The 21,380-nt window shown below is 41.0% G+C and overlaps 1 long non-coding RNA gene across 4 annotated transcripts in view; it reads right to left on the reverse strand.

Moving 5' to 3' along the window:
• The window catches only part of LOC106571291 (uncharacterized), a 149,735-nt gene that overhangs the window by 37,129 nt on the left and 91,226 nt on the right, over nt 1-21,380 (reverse strand). For all 4 annotated transcript variants that reach the window (XR_006759157.1, XR_006759153.1, XR_006759154.1 and 1 more), the window contains one exon: nt 2,744-2,812. This is a non-coding gene — a long non-coding RNA (uncharacterized lncRNA). The remainder of the gene's footprint in view (nt 1-2,743; nt 2,813-21,380) is intronic.

Consider the following 21,380-nt stretch of genomic DNA (forward strand, 5'->3'; position numbering starts at 1 on the left):
GTCAAAAGTAGTGCACTATAAAGGAATAGGGTGCCATTTGGGAGCACCACAGTGACTGGCTATAATGGGAGAACAGGAAATTACCTCTGTGATAATAACGTAAATGGCACATCAATTAGTTCCCCTGAAAGAGATGCCTGTTCACGTCAGAGAGCCAGCAAATCTCCATTTGTGTTCCGGTGCAGTGTGGGGCTGTTGCCACCCCTCCAAACCTCCCGTTTGCAGCCTAATCTCATTCCCAGCCCAGCACACCCAGGAGACTGCCTCCCACTAACTGATAGGTACTGAAATTTTCATATCCTCCATTATAAAATCTGAAATCAAAGAGCGATGCAAAACCAAAACGGTTTTACAGAGAGGAGGACTCAGACAGAGCGTGCTGTAAAGGCTGGGGGAAAGCTCTGAATGAATCCCAGGTGGGTGATCTCAGACTGCTGCTGCTGCTTTCAGACAAAATGGACCGACTTAAAAATGGCTGACGCTGTTTTCTCGTGGCAAAACTTGATTCCTTAGTCACGGTCACTTGAGTGACAATCTAATCTGACAACTTGGATAATAAGACAATGCCATGGCCATTGTTTTGCCCATAGGGAAGTGTTTCATCAGGCTTAAACTGGACTGTATGACAACATGATTTGAAAAGCTGCTCTTCTAGCAGGTGCAGGGCTGGACTAGCTCTCCCTCCGGCCCAAATATTTCTCTATTATCCATTTACCACATTTCACCTGTGATTGTGTGACAATTGATTAAAGGCACATTCAGCTCAAGGGATATTGGCAAACAGGTTGGATTTTTAGCTTGAGTCCAAATCTACCCTCATTTCCTAGTTGGGGACAGGTTCTATATAATTTCCTAGTTGGGGATAGGTTCTATATAATTTTATAGTTGGGGATTGGTTCTAGGTCATTTTACTTCCCTTCTATACTGAACAAAAATATAAACGTGATACAAACATGATACAATTTCAAAGACTTTACTGAGTTACAGTTCATAGAAGGAAATCAGTCAATTTAAATAAATAAATTAGGCCATAATCTTTGGATTTCACATGACTGAGCAGGGGTGCAGCCATGGGTGGGCCTGGGAGGGCAAAGGCCCACCCACTTGGGAGCCAGGTCTACCCACTGGGGAGCCAGGCCCCATGCCCCCCATTTGTGGCATTGTATTGTGTGACAAAACTGCACATTTTAGAGTGGCATTTTATTGTCCACAGCACAACACGCACCTTTGTAATGATCATGCTGTTTAATTTAAGTGACTATCAATGACATTGCTGTTGCTACCGTATGATTTGCAGCTGGACCAGGGATATCAATATTGTAGCACACCGTCATAAAGAAGAAGACAAGGCTCCCGATAGCAAATAGATGAGACCTCCGAGAGAAGAGAACAGAAACGTTCCTGAGGTCAGAGGAAAATAGCACCCAACACCAGAGAGGAGGTACTTAAATACATAGACACGGTTTGATAGTTTGTTTGACACCTACCGTAGCAACTGACTAAAGAACAGACTGACTGGAGTATATTTTATATGAAATTGATGTCGAACACCTGTGGCACCAAACTAGAGAACTCCTGAAGGTAGTACTTCATCAGTATTTGGAAGAGACGGGTTTGACACACAATGTGCATCATCAGAGATAAGACGCTGAGTCAGCAATTTATATGTAAAATACTCCATGCCCCATTACTCTGAGTGCCTGCAGGTGTGCACGGCTGCACGCCACCTCTACTTATCGCCAGCACGTCTCTCTCTGAATTCCATCACTCCCATTACGCTGTGAAGACACCATCTGTCGTGTGCCTGAGGTGATGATGTTGTGCTAATTAATTTACTATGTACAGAGCCATGTTGTATTACATTTCCATTTGAGTCATTTAGCACAGAGTTTCCCAACTCGGTCATGGGGCCCCCCTGGGTGTTGGTTTTTACCCTACACAGCTGATTTAAATAACCAACTCATCATCAAGCTTTGATTATTTGAAAATCAACAGTGTAGTGCTACGGCAAAAAATACATGTGCACCCAGGGGGGGCCCCAGGAACGAGTTTGGCAAACCCTGGTTTAGCAGAGACTCTTATCCAGAGAAACTTAAAGGAGCAATTAGACTTAAGTGCCTTGCTCAACAGCACATTGACATAATTTTCACCTAGTCGGCTCAGCGATTCGAACCAGCAACCTTTCGGTTACTGGCCCAACACTCTAAACCGCTAGGCTACCTGCCACCCCAGAGAAAAACACATCCTCTTCAAACAATCCAAATAGGGGATACGGTGTCTCCTTGAGGGAGGGAGATGATCGAAGACCAGGATTATTGCCCCAGATAAGGGTAATCTTCCCCGGGACCGCTGCTGTAATAATAACATCATCATAACATCGTTACAGTGGTGCCCGCAAGAGATGGCTATTTCCCTCCAACACAAAGCAGAGATGGTGTATCTATCTTCCACCTTTTATTGTGTAGACAGTGGCTGTTCCACACAGATACTGGACCTGTTGACTGTCAGAGTGCAGGTTTGGGCATCCCTCCCTTCCTTCACAATGACAGGAGGACATGGAGAGGTGACTTTGACACAGAGTGAGCTTGACAAATACATTTCTCCAGAGACCTGAGGGCCGAGTCCTACCCCGCTGTCTTATTATTAGAGGGAGGTCGTTAAAAAGTTGGTGCTGCGGTGCAATCAGCCTGTAGAGACAGGCCAGTGACTCTGACACAAATAACAGTGTTTAAGACAGACTCACCCCGCAAGGCTGGAAGATAAGGTCGTTGACTTCATAGCTGACCAGGGACATGAAGCTGCCTTCCAGGAGCTGAAAAAAACACAACAGGAGATTTCGTCAGCAACAGGACAGATACTGTAACACTGTACAGCAAGGAATGAAAATAAGCTGGAGTCTGGGGAATAGAATGACATCTATAGCCTCCTATAAGAACGCACAGAAACCCATAGCCTACGTCCCAAATTGCACCCTATTCCCTTTATAGTGCACTACTTTTGACCAGAGCCCTATAGGCCATAGTAAGGCTTGAGGTTAAAAGTAGTGCACTATGTAGGGTAGTGTTGCACAGTATACCGAAACTTCGGTACTTTTTCGATACTAGTACAATAATTTTTGTTACTTCAGGTACTTCTGTCAAATGTGTCTCACGCCATACAGGTTGAGAGGATCGAAACTGTCTAGTAATTTGTCTGAATATTTTTAAGGAGGCAGTAGTAAGCTAGTCAGGCTACATGCGCATGCAGCTGACAGCGCAAGACACTTTTGAGGAGCAAGCGCAGAGGAGAGAGAGAATGCCAACAGCATAGCTTACAACGAAAATATCTCTACACCCACAGCTTGACAAAACTGGCTCCAGAAGCGAACTATGGGAATACTTTGCTAACAGAGAAGATGAGGGCCAGCTCACTGAAACAACTATGCAAAAGGTGTTACAATGCAGTGCAGTGCAAGGGAGGTTTAGTAGAAAAACGACAAAAAAAACTATTTTACACATGACATCAGGGCTGCCAACTTTTGAAGAATGCATGGAGTGAGATTTGCTATGTGAATTTCATTACCCCCTGGCACAACCCTTAGATGGGGCACTGGGGTCCTCCCACAAGAACATTTTACGTATTTTGAAATGGCTTAGGCCTAGATCCAGGGTAAAAAAAACAGGTCAGGTGTATTCAGGATGCTTTGAAAATTAAATTAACTAAAAATTTGACAACTTTATTACCTTGAGAGTTTTGGGGGATGAAATTGAAAGTATGCAAATATTTTGGTAAACATATTTTTGTAGGTGGTTTGACGCTTTATTCAGATCATAATAACATGAGATAGGGAGGCAGGCAAATGGTAGAAACAGTGGGAAGGTTGGAAGCAGGGACTGATCCCTGTTTTCAGGTGGAAACTTGTATATGTGACACGTGTCAGGAGTGTTACCACTACACCAAGGCTCTGCACAGGTAATGTTAATATTAATGGTTGAATGGCAGTGGGTAACCAAATCATAGACTGCAGTCTCCTTGTCCATAGACTGCTTTCAAGGTAAGGACAAACATTTTGTAATTTGGGTGAATTGTCTCTTTAAAATAGGGCTAGAAGAAAATCCTGATCTGTTTCCCAAGTGCTAGGTGTTTGAAAATATTCATTTCTCTAAATCACCCAACCTTCAAAACAAATAGAATGAATATCAATATTCAGGTGGTTTATGCCTACTAGTCGAAGATCCTTGACATCATCTTACTCTACATAGACAAAATGTGTGTTCATGAGATGTGAGTCCCCCTACCATCTCTGCCTAGCATGTGCACGATACTAAAATGTCCAAAACTATATTTGATTCCTGGAGCATTTAATATCCCATGCTTATTTGTATGACTTATTCAACACTTGTAACGTCCTGGCCATAGAGAGGGATTTTTTGTTCTTTATTTTGGTTAGGCCAGGGTGTTACATTGGGTGGGCGTCCTATGTTCATTTTTCTATGTTGGCTGGTTTCTTTGGTTTGGTCGTGTGTGGCTCCCAATCAGGCACAGCTGTAGTTCGTTGTTGCTGATTGGGAGTCACACATAAGTAGCCTGTTTTTCCTTTGGGTTTTTGTGGGTGATTGTTTCTGTTTAGAGTTTTTCCTGACAGGACTGTTTGGCTGTCATTTTTGTTTATTTTTGTAAAGTGTTCTCTTTTCATTAAATACCAAAGATGAATACACATCCTCCGCTGCACCTTGGTCTCCTACTTTCACCGACGACAGCCCTTACAACACTGTCCATGAATGGCAGCAGAAATACAAAGCCTCATAAAATTAATTTTCAAAGTAGGTATATCAGATTTCAAATATGTGATTGCACTGGGAAAATGAGAATTGTTCCACTGATCAGACTAAATAAAGAAAATAGATAAAATATCCTGAAGACAAGATTACATAATTCTGCCCCTACACTCTAGCCAAATTATTAGTCTATTTATTATCCCCCCTCTAGAATCAAATTCACACTTGTGGGTTTGGTATTTTTCGGCATTTTATTAGGATCCCCATCAGCTGTTGCAAATCAGCAGCTACTCTTCCTGGGGTCCACACAAAACATAATTACATAATACAGAACATCAATAGACAAGAACAGCTCAAGGACAGAACTATATACATTTTTAAAAAGCCACACGTAGCCTACATATCAATGCATACACACAAACTATCTAGGTCAAATAGGGGAGCGGCGTTGTGCCGTGAGGTGTTGTTTTATCTGTTTTTTGAAATCAGGTTTGCTGTTTATTTGAGCAATATGAGCTGGAAGGAAGTTCCATGCAATAAGGGCTCTATATAATACTGTATGCTTTCTTGAATTTGTTCTGGATTTGGGGACTGTGAAAAGACCCCTGGTGGCATGTCTGGTGGGATAAGTGTGTGTGTCAGAGCTGTGTATAAGTTGACTATGCAAGCAATTTGGGATTTTCAACACATTGTTTCTTATAAAACGAAGAAATGATGCAGTCAGACTCTCCTCAACTCTTAGCCAAGAGAGACTGGCATGCATAATATTTATATCAGTCCTCTGATTACAATGAAGAGCAAAACGTGCCACTCTGTTCTGGGCCAGCTGCAGCTTAACTAGGTCTTCCCTTGCAGCACTGGACCACACGACTGGACAATAATCAAGATTAGACAAAACTAGAGCCTGCAGAACTTGCTTTTTGGAGTGTGGTGTCAAAAAAGCAGAGCATAAGGAATGGTTTGTACCAAATAGAATGCTCTTAGTTTTAGAGATGTTCAGGACCAGTTTATTACTGGCCACACATTCCAAAACAGATTGCAACTCTTTGTTAAGGGTTTTAGTGACTTCATTAGCTGTGGTTGCTGATGCGTATATGGTTAAATCATCAGCATACATGGACACACATGCTTTGCTTAATGCCAGTGGCAGGTCATTGATAAAAATAGAAAATAGTAGAGGGCCTAGAGAGCTGCCCTGCAGTACAGCACACTTTCCTTGTTTGACATTAGAGAAGCTTCCATTAAAGAAAACCCTTGGCGTTATATTAGATAGATAGCTCTGAATCCACGATATGGCAGAGGTTGAGAAGCCTTAACACATTTGTTTTTTCAATAGGTTATGATAAATAATATCAAAGGCTGCACTGAAATCTAACAGTACAGCTCCCACAATCTTCTTATTAGCAATTTCTTTCAAACAATCATCTGTCATTTGTGTCAGTGCAGTACAAGTTGAGTGCCCTTCTCTATAAGCATGCTGAAAGTCTTCATTTGTTTACAGAGAAATAGCATTGTATTTGGTCAAACACATTTTTTTCCCCAACAGTTTGCTAAGAGCTGGCAGCAAGGTGTTAGAACTAGTAAAGGCCGCTTTACCACTCTTGGGTAGCGGAATTACCTTGGCTTCCCTCCATGTCTGAGGACAAAGACATTCCTCTAGGCTCAGATTAAAAATATGACAGATAGGAGTGGCTATAGAGTCAGCTACCATCCTCAGTAGCTTTTCATATAAGTTGTCAATGCCAGGAGGTTTGTCATTATTGATCAACAAACAAAAAATTCCAACTCTCTCACACAAACTTTATAAAATTCAAACTTGCAACGCTTTTCTTTCATTATTAGTTATTTTATGCATGAATACAATTGCTCACTGTTTGTTGGCATTTTCTGTCTAAGTTTGCCCACTTTTCCAATGAAATAATCATTAAAATAATTTGCAACATTAAAGGGTTTTGTGATGAATAAGCCATCTGATTCGATGAAAGATGCAATTGAATTTGTCTTTCTGCCCATAATTTCATTTAAAGTAAGCCAGTCAGATGTGCAGCCAGACTTATTAGCCACTCCTTTGCCCCATCTCTTTCAACCATACAGTTTTTCAATTCCTCATCAAATCATGGAGTCTTTAACAGTTCCAAACAGTCAGTTTCTTAACCTGTCTGGGCTACGGGGCAGTATTTTCACGGCCGGATAAAAAACGTACCCGATTTAAACTGGTTACTACTCTTGCCCAGAAACGAGAATATGCATATTATTAGTAGATTTGGATAGAAAACACTCTAAAGCTTCTAAAACTGTTTGAATGGTGTCTGTGAGTATAACAGAACTCATATGGCAGGCAAAAACCTGAGAAAATTACAAGCAGGAAGTGGCCTGTCTGACAATTTGTAGTCCTTCTGTTGCATCTCTATTGAAATTACAGTATCTGTGCTGTTACGTGACACTTTCTAAGGCTTCCATTGGCTCTCTAAAGCCTTCAGAAACCGGATTGACGCGTCTCCTGTCTCCGGGCAGATAACAGGAGCAGAGTTTGTCAGTGGACTGCCTGGGGACAGTGAGACTGGAGATGCGCATTCACGAGACCTCGCCATTTTTTTCTTTCCCTCTTTGAATGAATACAACATTGTCCGGTTGGAATATTATCGCTATTTTACGAGAAAAATAGCATAAAAATTGATTTTAAACAGCGTTTGACATGCTTCTAAGTACGGTAAAGGAAAATTTTGATTTTTTTTGTCACGAAATGCATTTGCGCGTTACACTTTGGATAGTGACCTGAACGCACGAACAAAACGGAGGTATTTGGATATAACTATGGATTATTTGGAACCAAAGCAACATTTGTTGTTGAAGTAGAAGTCCTGGGAGTGCATTCTGACGAAGAACAGCAAAGGTAATCCAATTTTTCTAATAGTAATTCTGAGTTTAGGTTGCCCCAAACTTGGTGGGTGTCAAATTAGCTAGCCGTGATGGCTGAGCTATGTACTCAGAATATTGCAAAATGTGCTTTCGCCGAAAAGCTATTTTAAAATCTGACATAGTGATTGCATAAAGGAGTTCTGTATCTATAATTCTTAAAATAATTCTTATGTATTTTGTCAACGTTTATGATGAGTAATTTAGTAAATTCACCGGAAGTTTTCGGTGGGTATGCTAGTTCTGAACATCACATGTTAATGTAAAAAGCATTTTTTGGGTATAAATATCAACTTGATTGAACAAAACATGCATGTATTGTATAACATAATGTCCTAGGAGTGTCATCTGATGAAGATCAAAGGTTAGTGCTGCATTTAGCTGTGGTTTGAGTTTTTGTGACATATATGCTTGCTTTGCAAATGGCTGTGTGATTATTTTTGGCTGGGTACTCTCCTGACATAATCTAATGTTTTGCTTTTGCTGTAAAGCCTTTTTGAAATCGGACAATGTGGTTGGATTAACGAGAGTCTTATCTTTCAAATGGTGTAAAATAGTAATATGTTAGAGAAATTGAAGTTATAGCATTTTTTAGGTATTTGTATTTCACGCCACGCGATTCCACTGGCTGTTGAATAGAGTGGGACGCTAACATCCCACCTTGCCCAGTTAACAGGTGCATGTTTATCAATAATTGGAAGAAGCAACTTCATAAATTCATGAAGGAGAATTTATTTTTTTGCATTTTGTTAATGCAACATCTGGATGCTCCTCATTAATCACACCAGACCAACACATATTTGTAACATCATCCACATAAGAGTCACAGAAAAATATTTTGTATGATCTCTTATACACTGTTTTAGGCCCAGCTGTTGAAACTTTGGCTTTCCCACTTCAGGGATACCTTCTTGAGCACAAACGTATTTTTGAACTACAATCCGGCTTCAGAACAGCTCATTCCACTGATACTTGCCATATCCACCTTTTTGACCACATTAAGCAGGAAAGTGAGAAGGGGAACTATACAGGTATGGTCATTGTAGACTTGCAGAAAGCTTTTGAAACTGTAGACCATGATATTCTCCTAATGAAACTGACATGCATGGGTCTAAATTATGTAGAATTGAATTGGTTTAGGTCTTATCTGACAAACATAACACAAGTATGTAATGTTGGTGATGTTCTGTCAGAGGCCAAATAAATATCCTGTGGAGTACCGCAGGGATCAATTTTAGGGCCTCTCTTATTTCTTATATATGTTAAAGATATTCCAGATACAGTAAAGTGCAAACTCTTGCTTTAAGCTGATGATTCAGCCATACTGGTATCAGGGAAGGATACAGTTTACATAGAGGAGACCCTGAAAAAGAATTGCATTTTGTTAGAGATTGGTTGTCTGACAACAAATTGTCACTACATTTGGGAAAAACTGAATCGATTCTGGTTGGAACAAAACATAGATTGCTTAGGGCTGACAAGATAAGTAAACTGTGCAGGCAAGGAAATTGAATCTAAAACAAGTATCTTATCTTAGTGTGACCCTAGATCAATCCCTTTCTGGAGGCCTGATTGCTGCAAAAATTCTTACTAAAATGGCAAACAAATGTACATTTTTATATCGTAACACTAGATAATTGACCATTAAAAGTTAAGAAACTGCTTGTCTCAAGCTTGATTCAGTGTCATTTTGATTATGCCTGCTCTGCTTGGTATAGTGGGCTATCAAAAAAGCTGAAAAAGAGAATGTAGGTCATGCAAAATAATGTTATCAGGTATATGCTGAATGTGCCCCGTAGGACCCACATAGGGGTACAGGAGTTCTGGGAGGTGGGCTTGTTGCCTTTGGAGTCCAGAGTGGACCAACTGTTGCCCAAAGTTAAAAAAAAAGAAGAAAATCCTGGATATAGCCACTTTATTGTGATCACTGCATCCAATGGGTACGGATACAGCTTTAGAACAAAGTTCTACAGTATTAGTAAAAATGTGATCGATACATGTGGATGATCTTGTTCCTGTAGTGTTTTTAAACACCCCGGTAGGTTGATTAATAACCTGAACCAGACTACAGGCACTGGTTAAAGTAAGAAGCTTCCTCTTGAGCAGACAGTTTGATGAAAACCAGCCAATATTCAGGTCCCCAAGAAAGTAGACCTCTCTGGTTACATCACATACACTTGAAAAAGAAAAGGAGAGCCGCACACTCAAAGAGCTCAGATGCAATACTTTAATAACCTAATATCCAACGTTTCGACAGACAAGCTGTCTTCATCAGGATATAATGAGCCAGCACCTCGCCTAAACAGGTGTGCGTTTCTTTCGCCTCCAGATACATCACATACACTATCAAACACTTCACACATATTATGTAGATACTGATTGTTGGCACTTGATGGCCTATAGCAACACCCCAAAAGAAAATGATTTAGATGTGCCAGGTGAACCTGCAACCACAACACTTCAATAACACTTGACATAAGATCTTCTCTGAGCATTACAGGGATATGGCTCTGAATATATACAGGAACACCTCCCCCATAAGCATTTCGGTCTCTTCTATAGATGTTGTATTCTTGTATTGCTACTGCTGTATCATCAAATTAATTATCTAAGTGAGTCACAAAAATGGCTAATTTATGAATGTTATCTGATGTTAGCAAGTTATTGATTTCATGAACCTTATTTCTAAGGCTACATATATTAATATGGGCTATTTTCAGCCCTTTCCTGGGTAGCTTATCAGAGATAGACATAATACTGAAAAGAGCAAACAAAGCAAGAGAAAAAAAATACACATTCAGCAGTCCGTTAATCAATTGGTGTGTGTGTGTGTGCGCTGCGGAGTTGAAGCTACGAACCCATAAGCCTGGCTCTCTCATCCCTTCCAGGCTTCTGGGAGGGAGGGTGGACAATGAGCCTGTCATTGGGAATGTAAGCAATGTCTCTACGCGTTCTGGCAGCTTTCATGGCTGGTATCAGTGCTTTGCTCTTCTGGCGCACAGCTTCAGGATAGTCCTCGTTGAGGAAGATATACGTTCCTCTCATGTTCTTGGCTCTTTCTAGAACGGCTACCTTGTCCTTGAACCTCAGAAACTTGACCACTATCGGCCTGGGCCTATCACCTGGGCCGGTGGTGGGTTTTCCAGTCCTGTGGGCGCGCGCCACCTCAATCTTCCTGTGGTCCATCTTCAATTTCTCAGAGATAATTTCCCTCACTTTGTCCTCAGACTCCATCCAGGTCTCATGTGGAGATTCTGCAATTCCATCCACAACCATGTTGTTCCGCCTTGATTGTCCCTCGAGATAGTCTGATTTATCTGTCATTGTTATCATGGATTCACACACAGAGCTGATGTCCTCTCTCAATGACTTACAGATTGCTGTCATCTGCCGTTCTCCTATTTCAACATATCGAGCTGACCCTGGGAGAACTGCAAACTGTTCTTCAGGTCCTGGACCTCTCTGGTCAGGTCATCCATTATTTTATTAGTGGAATCCACAAGTATTTGGACAAAACACTTCAAGCTATTTTGTTGTTGTAACAACTGCTTGTAGGTCTCTTTTTGTTTGTTTAAAATATCCTTCACGAGTGATAGAGAGACACCAGTGTCCTCAACAGTACTCCCGCCGGCTTTGGTCTTTGTCATGGTAGCTAGCAACGTAGGTTACGCTGTTACTCCTCACAGTACCAGACAGGGAAGGTCACCGGGAAGATTGAAAACAACAAACAGTAGGGATCTAGACAGCCACAAACCCGGGACAATCCGCCGTTCCCAGCCACAATGGCTAACCGCATCGCGGGCTGCATTCAGGTAACCCCGCAATTTATTTGTAACCTTTTTTCTCCCCAATTTCGTGGTATCTAATTGGTAGTTACAGTCTTGTCTCATTGCTGCAACTCCCATACGGACTCGGGAGAGGCGAAGGTCGAGAGACGTGCGTCCCACGAAACACAACCCAACCAAGACGCACTGCTTCTTGACACAATGCCCACTTAACCCGGAAGTCAGCCGCACCAATGTGTCGGAGGAAACACCATACACCTGGCAACCGTGTCAGTGTGCACTGCGCCCGGCACGCCACAGGAGTCGCTATCGCGCGATGGGACAAGGACATCCCTGCCGGCCAAACCTTCCTCTAACCAGGACAACGCTGGGCCAATAGTGCGCCGCCCCATGGGTCTCCCGGTCGCAGCCGGTTGCGACAGAGCCTGGACTCAAACCCAGAATCTCTAGTGATGCAGTGCCTTAGACCACTGTGCCACTCGGGAGGCCAAACCCCCCCAGCAAGCTAGCTGTGACACCAAATAGCTCCTCAGACCTATCCGTGGTCGGCAGACACATTGGAAAGAGACAAGCAGTCCCAGCAACTGATGCCAACTGCATTGCGGGATCCAAAATCTGTTTGACAAAATGATTTTCAGAGTTATTACACATCAGGTCACCCTACCAAACTTCCCTCCTAAACATACTATAGGTCTGTCTGTTACACACTGTATTTGGGGAGCTTCACCCATTCTTCTCTGCAGATCCTCTCAAGCTCCGTCAGGTTGGATGTGGAGTTTCGCTGCACAGCTATTTTCAGGTCTCTCCAGAGATGTTCGATCAGGTTCAAGTCTGGGCTCTGGCCGGGCCACTCAAGGACATTCAGAGACTTGTCCTGATGCCACTCCTGCGTTGTCTTGGCTGTGTGCTTAGGGTCATTGTCCTGTTGGAAGGTGAACCTTCGCCCCAGTCTGAGGTCCCAAACACTCTGGAGCAGGTTTTCATCAAGGATCTCTCTGTATTTTGCTCTTTTCATCTTTCAATTGATCCTGACTAGTCCCTGCCGCTGAAAAACATCCCCACAGCATGATGCTGCTACCAACATGCTTCACCGTAGGGATGGTGCCAGGTTTCCACCAGACGTGACGTTTGGCATTCAGGCCAAAGAGTTCAATCTTGGTTTCATCAAACCAGAGAATCTTGTTTCCCATGGTCTGAGTCTTTGGGTGCCTTTTGACAAACTCCAAGAAGGCTGTCACGTGTCTTTTACTGAGGAGTGGCTTCCATCTGGCAACTCTACAATAAAGGCCTGATTGGTGGAGTGCTGCAGAGATGGTTGTCCTTCTGGAAGGTTCTCCCATCTGCACAGAGGAACTCTGGAGCTCTGTCACAGTGACCATTGGGTCCTTGGTCACCACCCTGAACAAGGCCCTTCTCCCCCGATTGCTCAGTTTGGCCAGGCGGCCAGCTCTAGGAAGAGTCTTGGTGGTTCCAAACTTCTTCCATTTAAGAATGATGGAGGCCTTATATAGACAGGTGTGTGCCTTTCCAAATCATGTCCAATCAATTCAATTTACTACAGGTGGACTCCAATCAACTTGTAGAAACATCTCAAGGATGATCAATGGAAACAGCATGCACCTCAGCTAAATTTAGAGTCACATAGCAAAGGGTCTGAATACTTACATAAATAAGGTATTTATGTTTTTCTTTTTAAATCTAAAAACCTGTTTTCGCTTTGTCATTATGGGGTATTGTGTGTAGGTTGATGAGGAACAAAAATGTATTTAATCCATTTTAGAATAAGGCTGTAATGTAACAAAATGTGGAAAAAGGGGTCTGAATACTTTCTGAATGCACTGTAGCTGTGATGAATCATAGCTCTAATGAATGAAAGGTCGCTGGTTCAAATCCCAGAGTAGATTAGGTGAAAATTCTGTCAATGTGCCCTTGAGCAAGGCACTTAACCCTAATTGCTTTTGTTAAGTGGCTCTGGATAAGAGTGTCTGCTAAATGACTAACATGTAATGTAAATTGACCCAATATTATGGCTATAGTTGAGCAAATTAACCCTGATATGTTTCTAATTACATTTTAAAAGAGTTGTAATAGATGTAATTGTAAAATAATTTTGCATGCTCAGTCTCATATGGTTTTTCAAGGAACATTTAAGACATTATTCTGTTATTTAATATGGTGTTTTATTTTTGAAAGAAATTGTTGTTACAACATCAACATATTGCTCAATGTTCAAAAAAATTAAGCCCAGTAGTTATTCTGTGACTTTAGCTAATACGCTTTTTTTTTTTTTTGCCGTGATATCGTTTCGGGTTGCAAAACTCAGGGAACTTTTGGAAGACTCCGGAATTCCTGCTTATTCCCTCCCGATTCCGGGAATCCTCCAACCGGGAAAACAAGGTAATTTATTGAAAGTTCCCAGAATTTTGAAACCCCAATCGTGTTACTTTATCAGTATCAAGCACTCATCACAGTAATTATAATGCATCAATCAAATTGCAAACATCAATGCCCAGTTGCACACCATTTGACAGCTTATGCTTAGGTCAAAGACCAAAACAACAAATCATTAGGTTCATGGAGGGAGCAGAGAAGTTTGCCCAGAGACATGTATAGAATGTATTAATACTGTACGACAGATGTTCAGAGAAAGAATCTACAGTACCATATGGCGGAGGCAACGCCAAGAGAGGAGGCAGAGACAGGCTTCTGTAGAAACTCAAACTCAATTACTAATATTACAATCGGCAAGCTGGTCTGAATGAAAATGGTCTTAAAAAAACAAGAGCAGTACAATCTGAGGCTAATGGAAAAGCTCAGGGCCAGAGAGTTTAGTTTAAGATTATGGTCACTGCAGAATTTGCTTGGCAGCGTTGGAAATCTTTAGTACCTATGTTCACCCAGGAACAAAGAGGACTAAAGCTTCGAACATACCGACAGCGTTATTGCGCAAAATAGTACGCAGCATCATCTGGATACGTATGCAACAAAAGTTCAACATTTACCTTCTGCTACCATTTCTGTCACGCCGTCTATGCATACAGTTTGGCGCATAAGTTAAATTGACGCATACGTTAAATCCAACGTATGCACCACATCCAACGCACTGCAACTGCCTCTTCAACGCAATGCTGCAAAGCAAAAGCAGAGTTTCATTGGAAATGAATGTAATTCTGGTGTACCAAAATGCAATGACGCTGTCGGTGTGTTCGAAGAGTTTGTAAGAAAGAATTTGCAAAGCACATTCATAACTTAATGTACAAATATGAACAAGGCGTTAGAGCATAAGAATATAACCAAAATAAAGGAGTCGTGTTCTGTTCCACTGTGGCAGTGCGGTGGGGAAGCTTCACAAATATTCTCAGGCTTTGCGTATCGATAGAGAGAGGCACACAATGAGAAGCACCCAGTCAAGGTTGAATCGAACACTGTGAGGATGAATCTAAGTACATTAGTGACACTGGCTGAAAACAAAGCCCAAGCCTGCGAAATGATGCCAAGGTTCAAGGCAGAAAACTGTGATAACATTTGTAGACCAATTTGTGACCAACCAAAGGTTATCGGAGTATATAAACAAAACGTTTTACTTTTAGTTTGTGCGACTTTCTGAGAAATTGGTTATGACTAAGTCATCTTTATTTTGTCAAGCTTATTTTGTCCTGTGTTATTGAACTGGAACCAACTGGGTGCCAGTCATACATAATATAACATGACTAATTTCTGTTTTCTGGACCGTGCCAATACAACTCAGCTAGGCGTAACATTAAAAAGGACAATTTCTCATTATGTTTCACTGTGTGGCCGAATATAAAAGAGCGGAACTGGAGCAGCCTGTGGCGACGAGCAGACTTGCGGTATTATTATTAGTAAATGCTGGCCCTGATGCGAGAAGGAAGCTGCTAGAAGGGGCCCTTCAGGCAGTCTGGGCCCCTGTGGTAAAAAGCCTAGATGAGAGAATCTATATCAGGCGGTGTCACGTCCTGACTAGTATAAGGGGTTATTTGTTATTGTAGTTTGGTCAGGGCGTGGCAGGGGGTGTTTGTTTAGTGTGTTTCGGGGTTTTTGGTTTATGTTCTATGTTTTCTATTTCTATGTGGTTTTTCTAGGTTTTCTATGTCTATGTTAGTTTTGTCAATGACCTCCAATCAGAGGCAGCTGTTTGTTGTTATCTCTGATTGGAGGCCATATTTAAGTGTGTTTGTTTTCACTTGTGTTTGTGGGTGGTTGTTTCCGGTTTAGTCTGTGCACCTTACTTGACTGTTATCGTCGTTATTTTGTTTAAGTGTGTTTACCTTCAATAAATACGAAGATGAGCAATATACCCGCTGCATATTGGTCCGATGATTTCTCCTCTTCAGACGACGAAGAATATGACAGGCGGTGTGGAAGGAAGGCACGGAAAATCCAACCACCCAAGCCATAGTCTTTTCTCTCTGCTTCTGCACGGCAAGCGGTACATCAAGTCTGGCACCAACAGGCTCTTGAACAGCTTCTATCTCCAAGCAATAAGACTGATAAATAGCTAACCTATCTTTATTGAACTTTTATTTGTGAACTATTTTTGTCTCTACGCACACTCACAGGGCCCTACACACTCACTCCATCTGCTCACTCACATATAATATGCACATACATTTACACTGACTCTACACACCCACACACCCACTTACATACAAGCTGCTGCTACTCTGTTTATCTTATATCCTGTTGCCTATTCACCTTACCCCTATACATATCTGCCTCCATCACTCCAGTGTCCCTGCACATTGTAAATATGGTATTGGATCTGACTTTTTAAATAATTCCTGTATATATTATGCTTGCCTACTTAGTGTATTTCATATTCTTATTTCTTGTGTGTTTTTTCAAGTATTACATTGTTATTGATTATTGCATTGTTGGGTTTTGAGTTTGCAAGAAAGGCATTTCACTGCACTTGTGCATGTGACATCGAAACTTGAAACTTGATAAAGCAGACAAGTTTGGTAGACTTCCAGTTATGTTTAAAAAAACTGTCTGCCTTCAGGTGAGTCTTGTGAGGCTTGCAGGCACCCTAGAGCAAAATAACCTACATGTACGTGCTTGTAAGATATGCACATTTCCATAGAGGGTTCATATTATGACTGACAGACAGACAAACAGACAGCCAGCCAGAGTAGCTTGCATACAAAACTACCACTGTATTAAACAAACATAAATTTACTGTACCAGTCAAAAGTTTGGATACACCTTCTCATGCAAGGTTTATCTTTATTTAAAAAAAAAAAAATGTTTTCTACATTGTAGAATAATAGTGAAGACATCAACACTATGAAATAACACATACGGAATCATGTTGTAACCAAAAAAGCGTTAAACAAATAAAAATATATTTATATTTTAGATTTTTCAAAGTAGCCACCCTTTGCCTTGGACAGCTTTGCCCACTCTTGGCATTCTCTCAACCAGCTTCACCTGGAATGCTTTTCCAATAGTCTCCAATAGTTCCCACATATGCTGAGCAAATGTTGGCTGCTTTTCCTTCACTCTGCGGTCCAACTCATCCCAAACCATCTCAATTGGGTTGAAGTCGGGTGATTGTGGAGGCCAGGTCATCTGATGCAGCACTCCATCACTCTCCTTCTTGGTCAAATAGCCCTTACAGGTTGACTACACCATTGCAAATTAAATGTAGAAATCTATATTATTCAATTATTGCACCCACACTGCTCACGAGCATCTGCGTTGCCAAGGGCTAAAATAGAAGTCAGTTCCATTTGTGACGCAGATCGCGCTGCAAGTCCTGCCTCTCCCATCTCCTCATTGGTTTATAGAAGCAGGTACCCACATGCCATCTCCTCATTGGTTATACCCACGTGAGTGACTGAAACACGGATGAGGTCAGTGTCAGTAATGCACCTAATTTATGAAAGTTTCCAATCGCAATATAAAGTCAAGAGAAGAGGAGAGATGAAGGAGGAGAGATGACTAGAAATGATTCGGTTGGCCATTTTGTGTGTGGATTAATTGTCGGAGTAGAGGACCTTGTGCATTCCAGGTAAAATAACAACTCAATGTTTATATCCCAGGACAAATTAGCTAGCAACAGCACGCTGGCTAAATAGGCCAAATTAGCTAGCAAGTGCAAGCTAGCTTGCAAAATTGCCATAAATGTTTAACTTCTTTGGGGTAGGGGGCAGTATTTTCAAGTCCGGATGAAAAGCGTGCCCAGAGTAAACTGCCTGCTACTCAGGCCCAGAAGCTAGGATATGCATATTATTAGTATATTTGGATAGAAAACACTCTGAAGTTTCTAAAACTGTTTGAATGATGTCTGTGAGTATAACAGAACTCATATGGCAGGCGAAAACCTGAGAAAAATCTAACCAGGAAGTGGGAAATCTGAGGTTTGTAGTTTTTCAAGTGATTGCCTATCCAATATACAGTGTCTGTGGGGTCATATTGCACTTCCTAAGGCTTCCACTAGATGCCAACAGTCTTTAGAACATTGTTTCAGCCCTCTATTGTAAAGGGGGAGAGAATAAGACCACCTAGAGTAAGTGGACCAGCTGAAAGCTATGAGTTGTTTATCGCGTGCGGCCGTGTGCACGAGATCCGTTCCTTTTCATTTCTAAAAACAAAGGAATTGTCCAGTTGGAATATTATTGATGATTTATGATAAAAACATCCTAAAGATTGATTCTATACATCGTTTTGACATGTTTCTACAAACTGTAATATAACTTTTTTGACTTTTCGTCTGGACTCAGTGAGCGCGCCTTGTGCATTTGGAATAGTGAACCTAACGCGCAAACAAAATGGAGGTATTTGGACATAAAGATTAACTTTATCGAACAAAACAAACATTTATTGTGGAACTGGGATTCCTGGGAGTGCATTCCGATGAAGATCATCAAAGGTAAGTGAATATTTATAACACTATTTCTGACTTTTGTTGACTCCACAACATGGCGGCTATGTGTATAGCTTGTTTTGGTGGCTGAGCGCTGTACTCAGATTATCGCATGGTGTGCTTTCACGTAAATCTTTTTTTGAAATCTAACACAGCGGTTGCATTAAGGAGACGTGTATCTATAATCATATGCATAACACTTGTATCTTTCATCAAAGTTTATAATGAATATTTCTGTAAATTGATGTGGCTCTCTGCAAAATCACCGGATGTTTTTTAGAGGCATTAATTAACATAACGCGCCAATGTAAACTGAGATTTTTGGATATAAATATGAACTTTATCGAACAAAACATAAATGTATTGTGTAACATGAAGTCCTATGAGTGCCATCTGATGAAGATCATCAAAGGTTAGTGATTAATTTTCTCTCTATTTCTGCTTTTTGTGACTCCTCTCTTTGGCTGGAAAATGGCTGTATGTTTTTTTGTGACTAGGCGCTGACCTAACATAATCATATGGTATGCTTTCGCCGTAAAGCCTTTTTGAAATCAGACACTGTGGCTGGATTAACAAGAAGTTTATCTTTAAAATGGTGTATAATACTTGTATGTTTGAGGAATTTTAATTATGAGATTTGTTGTTTTGAATTTAGCGCCCTGCAATTTCACTGGCTGTTGTCGAGTGGCTGTTGTCGCTAGCGTCCCACATACCCCAGAGAAGTTAATGCTTTTCGACCTGTCCCCAAATTAATGTAATTGGTTCAGAGTTTGCTTTGATATTTTAACCTGCGTGTTGTGATCGCGTTTGGTGTGGGGGGACAAAATAAATGTATGCACGATGGCACACGCGCGCAGCCGGTTTGGGTTCCGTGTTACAATCTCACATTTGGACTCATCAGACCAAAGGACAGATTTCCACCAGTCTGATGTCCATTGCTTGTGTTTCCTGGCCCAAGCACACCTCTTCTTCTTATTGGTGTCTTTAGTAGTGGTTTCTTTGCAGCAATTCGACCATAAAGGCCTGATTCACACAGTCTCCTCAGAACAGTTGTTGTTGAGATGTTTGTTACTTCAACTCTGTGAAGCATTTATTTGGGCTGCAATTTCTGAGGCTGGTAACTCTAATGAACTTATCCTCTACAGCATAGGTAACTCTGGGTCTTCCTTTCTTGTGGCAGTCCTCATGAGAGCCAGTTTCATCATAGCGCTTGATAGTTTTTACAAGTACACTTGAAGAAACTTTCAAAGTTTTCGAAATTTTCCAGATTGACTGACCTTCATGTCTTAAAGTAATGATGGACAGTCGTTTCTCTTTGCTTATTTGAGCAGTTCTTACCATAATATTGACTTGGTCTTTTACCAAATAGGGCTTTCTTCTGTATACCACTCCTACCTGGTCACAACACAACTGATTGGCTCAAACGCATTAAGAAGGAAAGAAACTCCACAAATTAACTTATAAGAAGGCACACCTGATGAAATGCTTTCCAGGTGACTACCTCATGAAGCTAGTTGTGAGAGAATGCCAAGAGTGTGTAAAGCTGTCATCAAAGCAAAGGGTGGCTACTTTGAATATAAAACCTATTCTGATTTGTTTAACACTTTTTTGGTTACTACATGATTCCATGTGTTATTTTATAGTTTTGATGTCTTCACTATTATTCTACAATGTAGAAAATTGTCAAAATACAACAACAAAAAATTTGATTGAGTAGGTGTGTCCAAAATTTTGACTGGTATTGTACTTTTTACAGTGCAATATAAATGAAAGTGAACTTAAATTACACTGCCATGACAGCTCATCATATAGTATAGTTATTATCCCTATAAATTGCATATTACACACACAGAGAACAAAGCTGAAAATAGCTGACAGTGCACGACACCTTTAAAATGTCACCACAGGTGATGGTAGCAATGCAATGTGGCTGTTTAAATATCTTTCGTAAGTCATATTGCACTCTATATACAAGAACCAGATTGTGAGTCAAGGCCAACATAAGTCATGAAAATGCCACCTCACCCATTTTTTTATTTATTTTTATTTCACCTTTATTTAACCAGGTGACCTAGTTGAGAACAAGTTCTCATTTACAACTGCGACCTGGCCAAGATAAAGCAAAGCAGTGCGACACAAACAACAACACAGAGTTACAGATGGAATAAACAAGCGTAAGGTCAATAACACAATAGGAAAAAAAAGTCTATATACAGTGTTTGCAAATGGCATGAGGAGGTAAGGCAATAAATAGGCCATAGTAGTGAAGAAATTACAATTTAGCAAATTAACAATGGAGTGACAGATGTGCAAGTAGAAATACTGGTGTGCAAAAGAGCAGAAAAGTAAATAAAAACAATAGAGGGATGAGGTAGGTAGATTGGATGGGCTATTTACAGATGGGCTATGTACAGCTGCAGCGATCGATTAGCTGCTCAGATAGCTGATGTTTAAAATTAGTGAGGGAAATATAAGTCTCCAGCTTCAACGATTTTTGCAATTCGTTCCAGTCATTGGCAGCAGAGAACTGGAAGGAAAGGCAGCCAAAGCAGTTGTTGGCTTTGGGGATGACCAGTGAGATATACAGTGGGGGGAAAAAGTATTTGATCCCCTGCTGATTTTGTACGTTTGCCCACTGATAAAGGATCAGTCTATAATTTTAATTGTAGGTTTATTTGAACAGTGAGAGACAGAATAAGAACAAAAATATCCAGAAAAACGCATGTCAAAAATGTTAAATTGATTAGCATTTTAATGAGGGAAATAAGTATTTGACCCCCTCTCAATCAGAAAGATTTCTGGCTCCCAGGTGTCTTTTATACAGGTAACGAGCTGAGATTAGGAGCACACTCTTAAAGGGAGTGCTCCTAACCGCAGCTTGTTACCTGTAAAAAAGACACCTGTGCAGAGAAGCAATCAATCAATCAGATTCTAAACTCTCCACCATGGCCAAGACCAAAGAGCTCTCCAAGTATGTCAGGAACAAGATTGTAGACCTACACAAGGCTGGAATGGGCTACAAGACCATCGCCA

This window comes from Salmo salar, chromosome ssa15 (assembly GCF_905237065.1).
Source record: "Salmo salar chromosome ssa15, Ssal_v3.1, whole genome shotgun sequence".
Taxonomy (NCBI): Eukaryota; Metazoa; Chordata; class Actinopteri; order Salmoniformes; family Salmonidae; genus Salmo; species Salmo salar.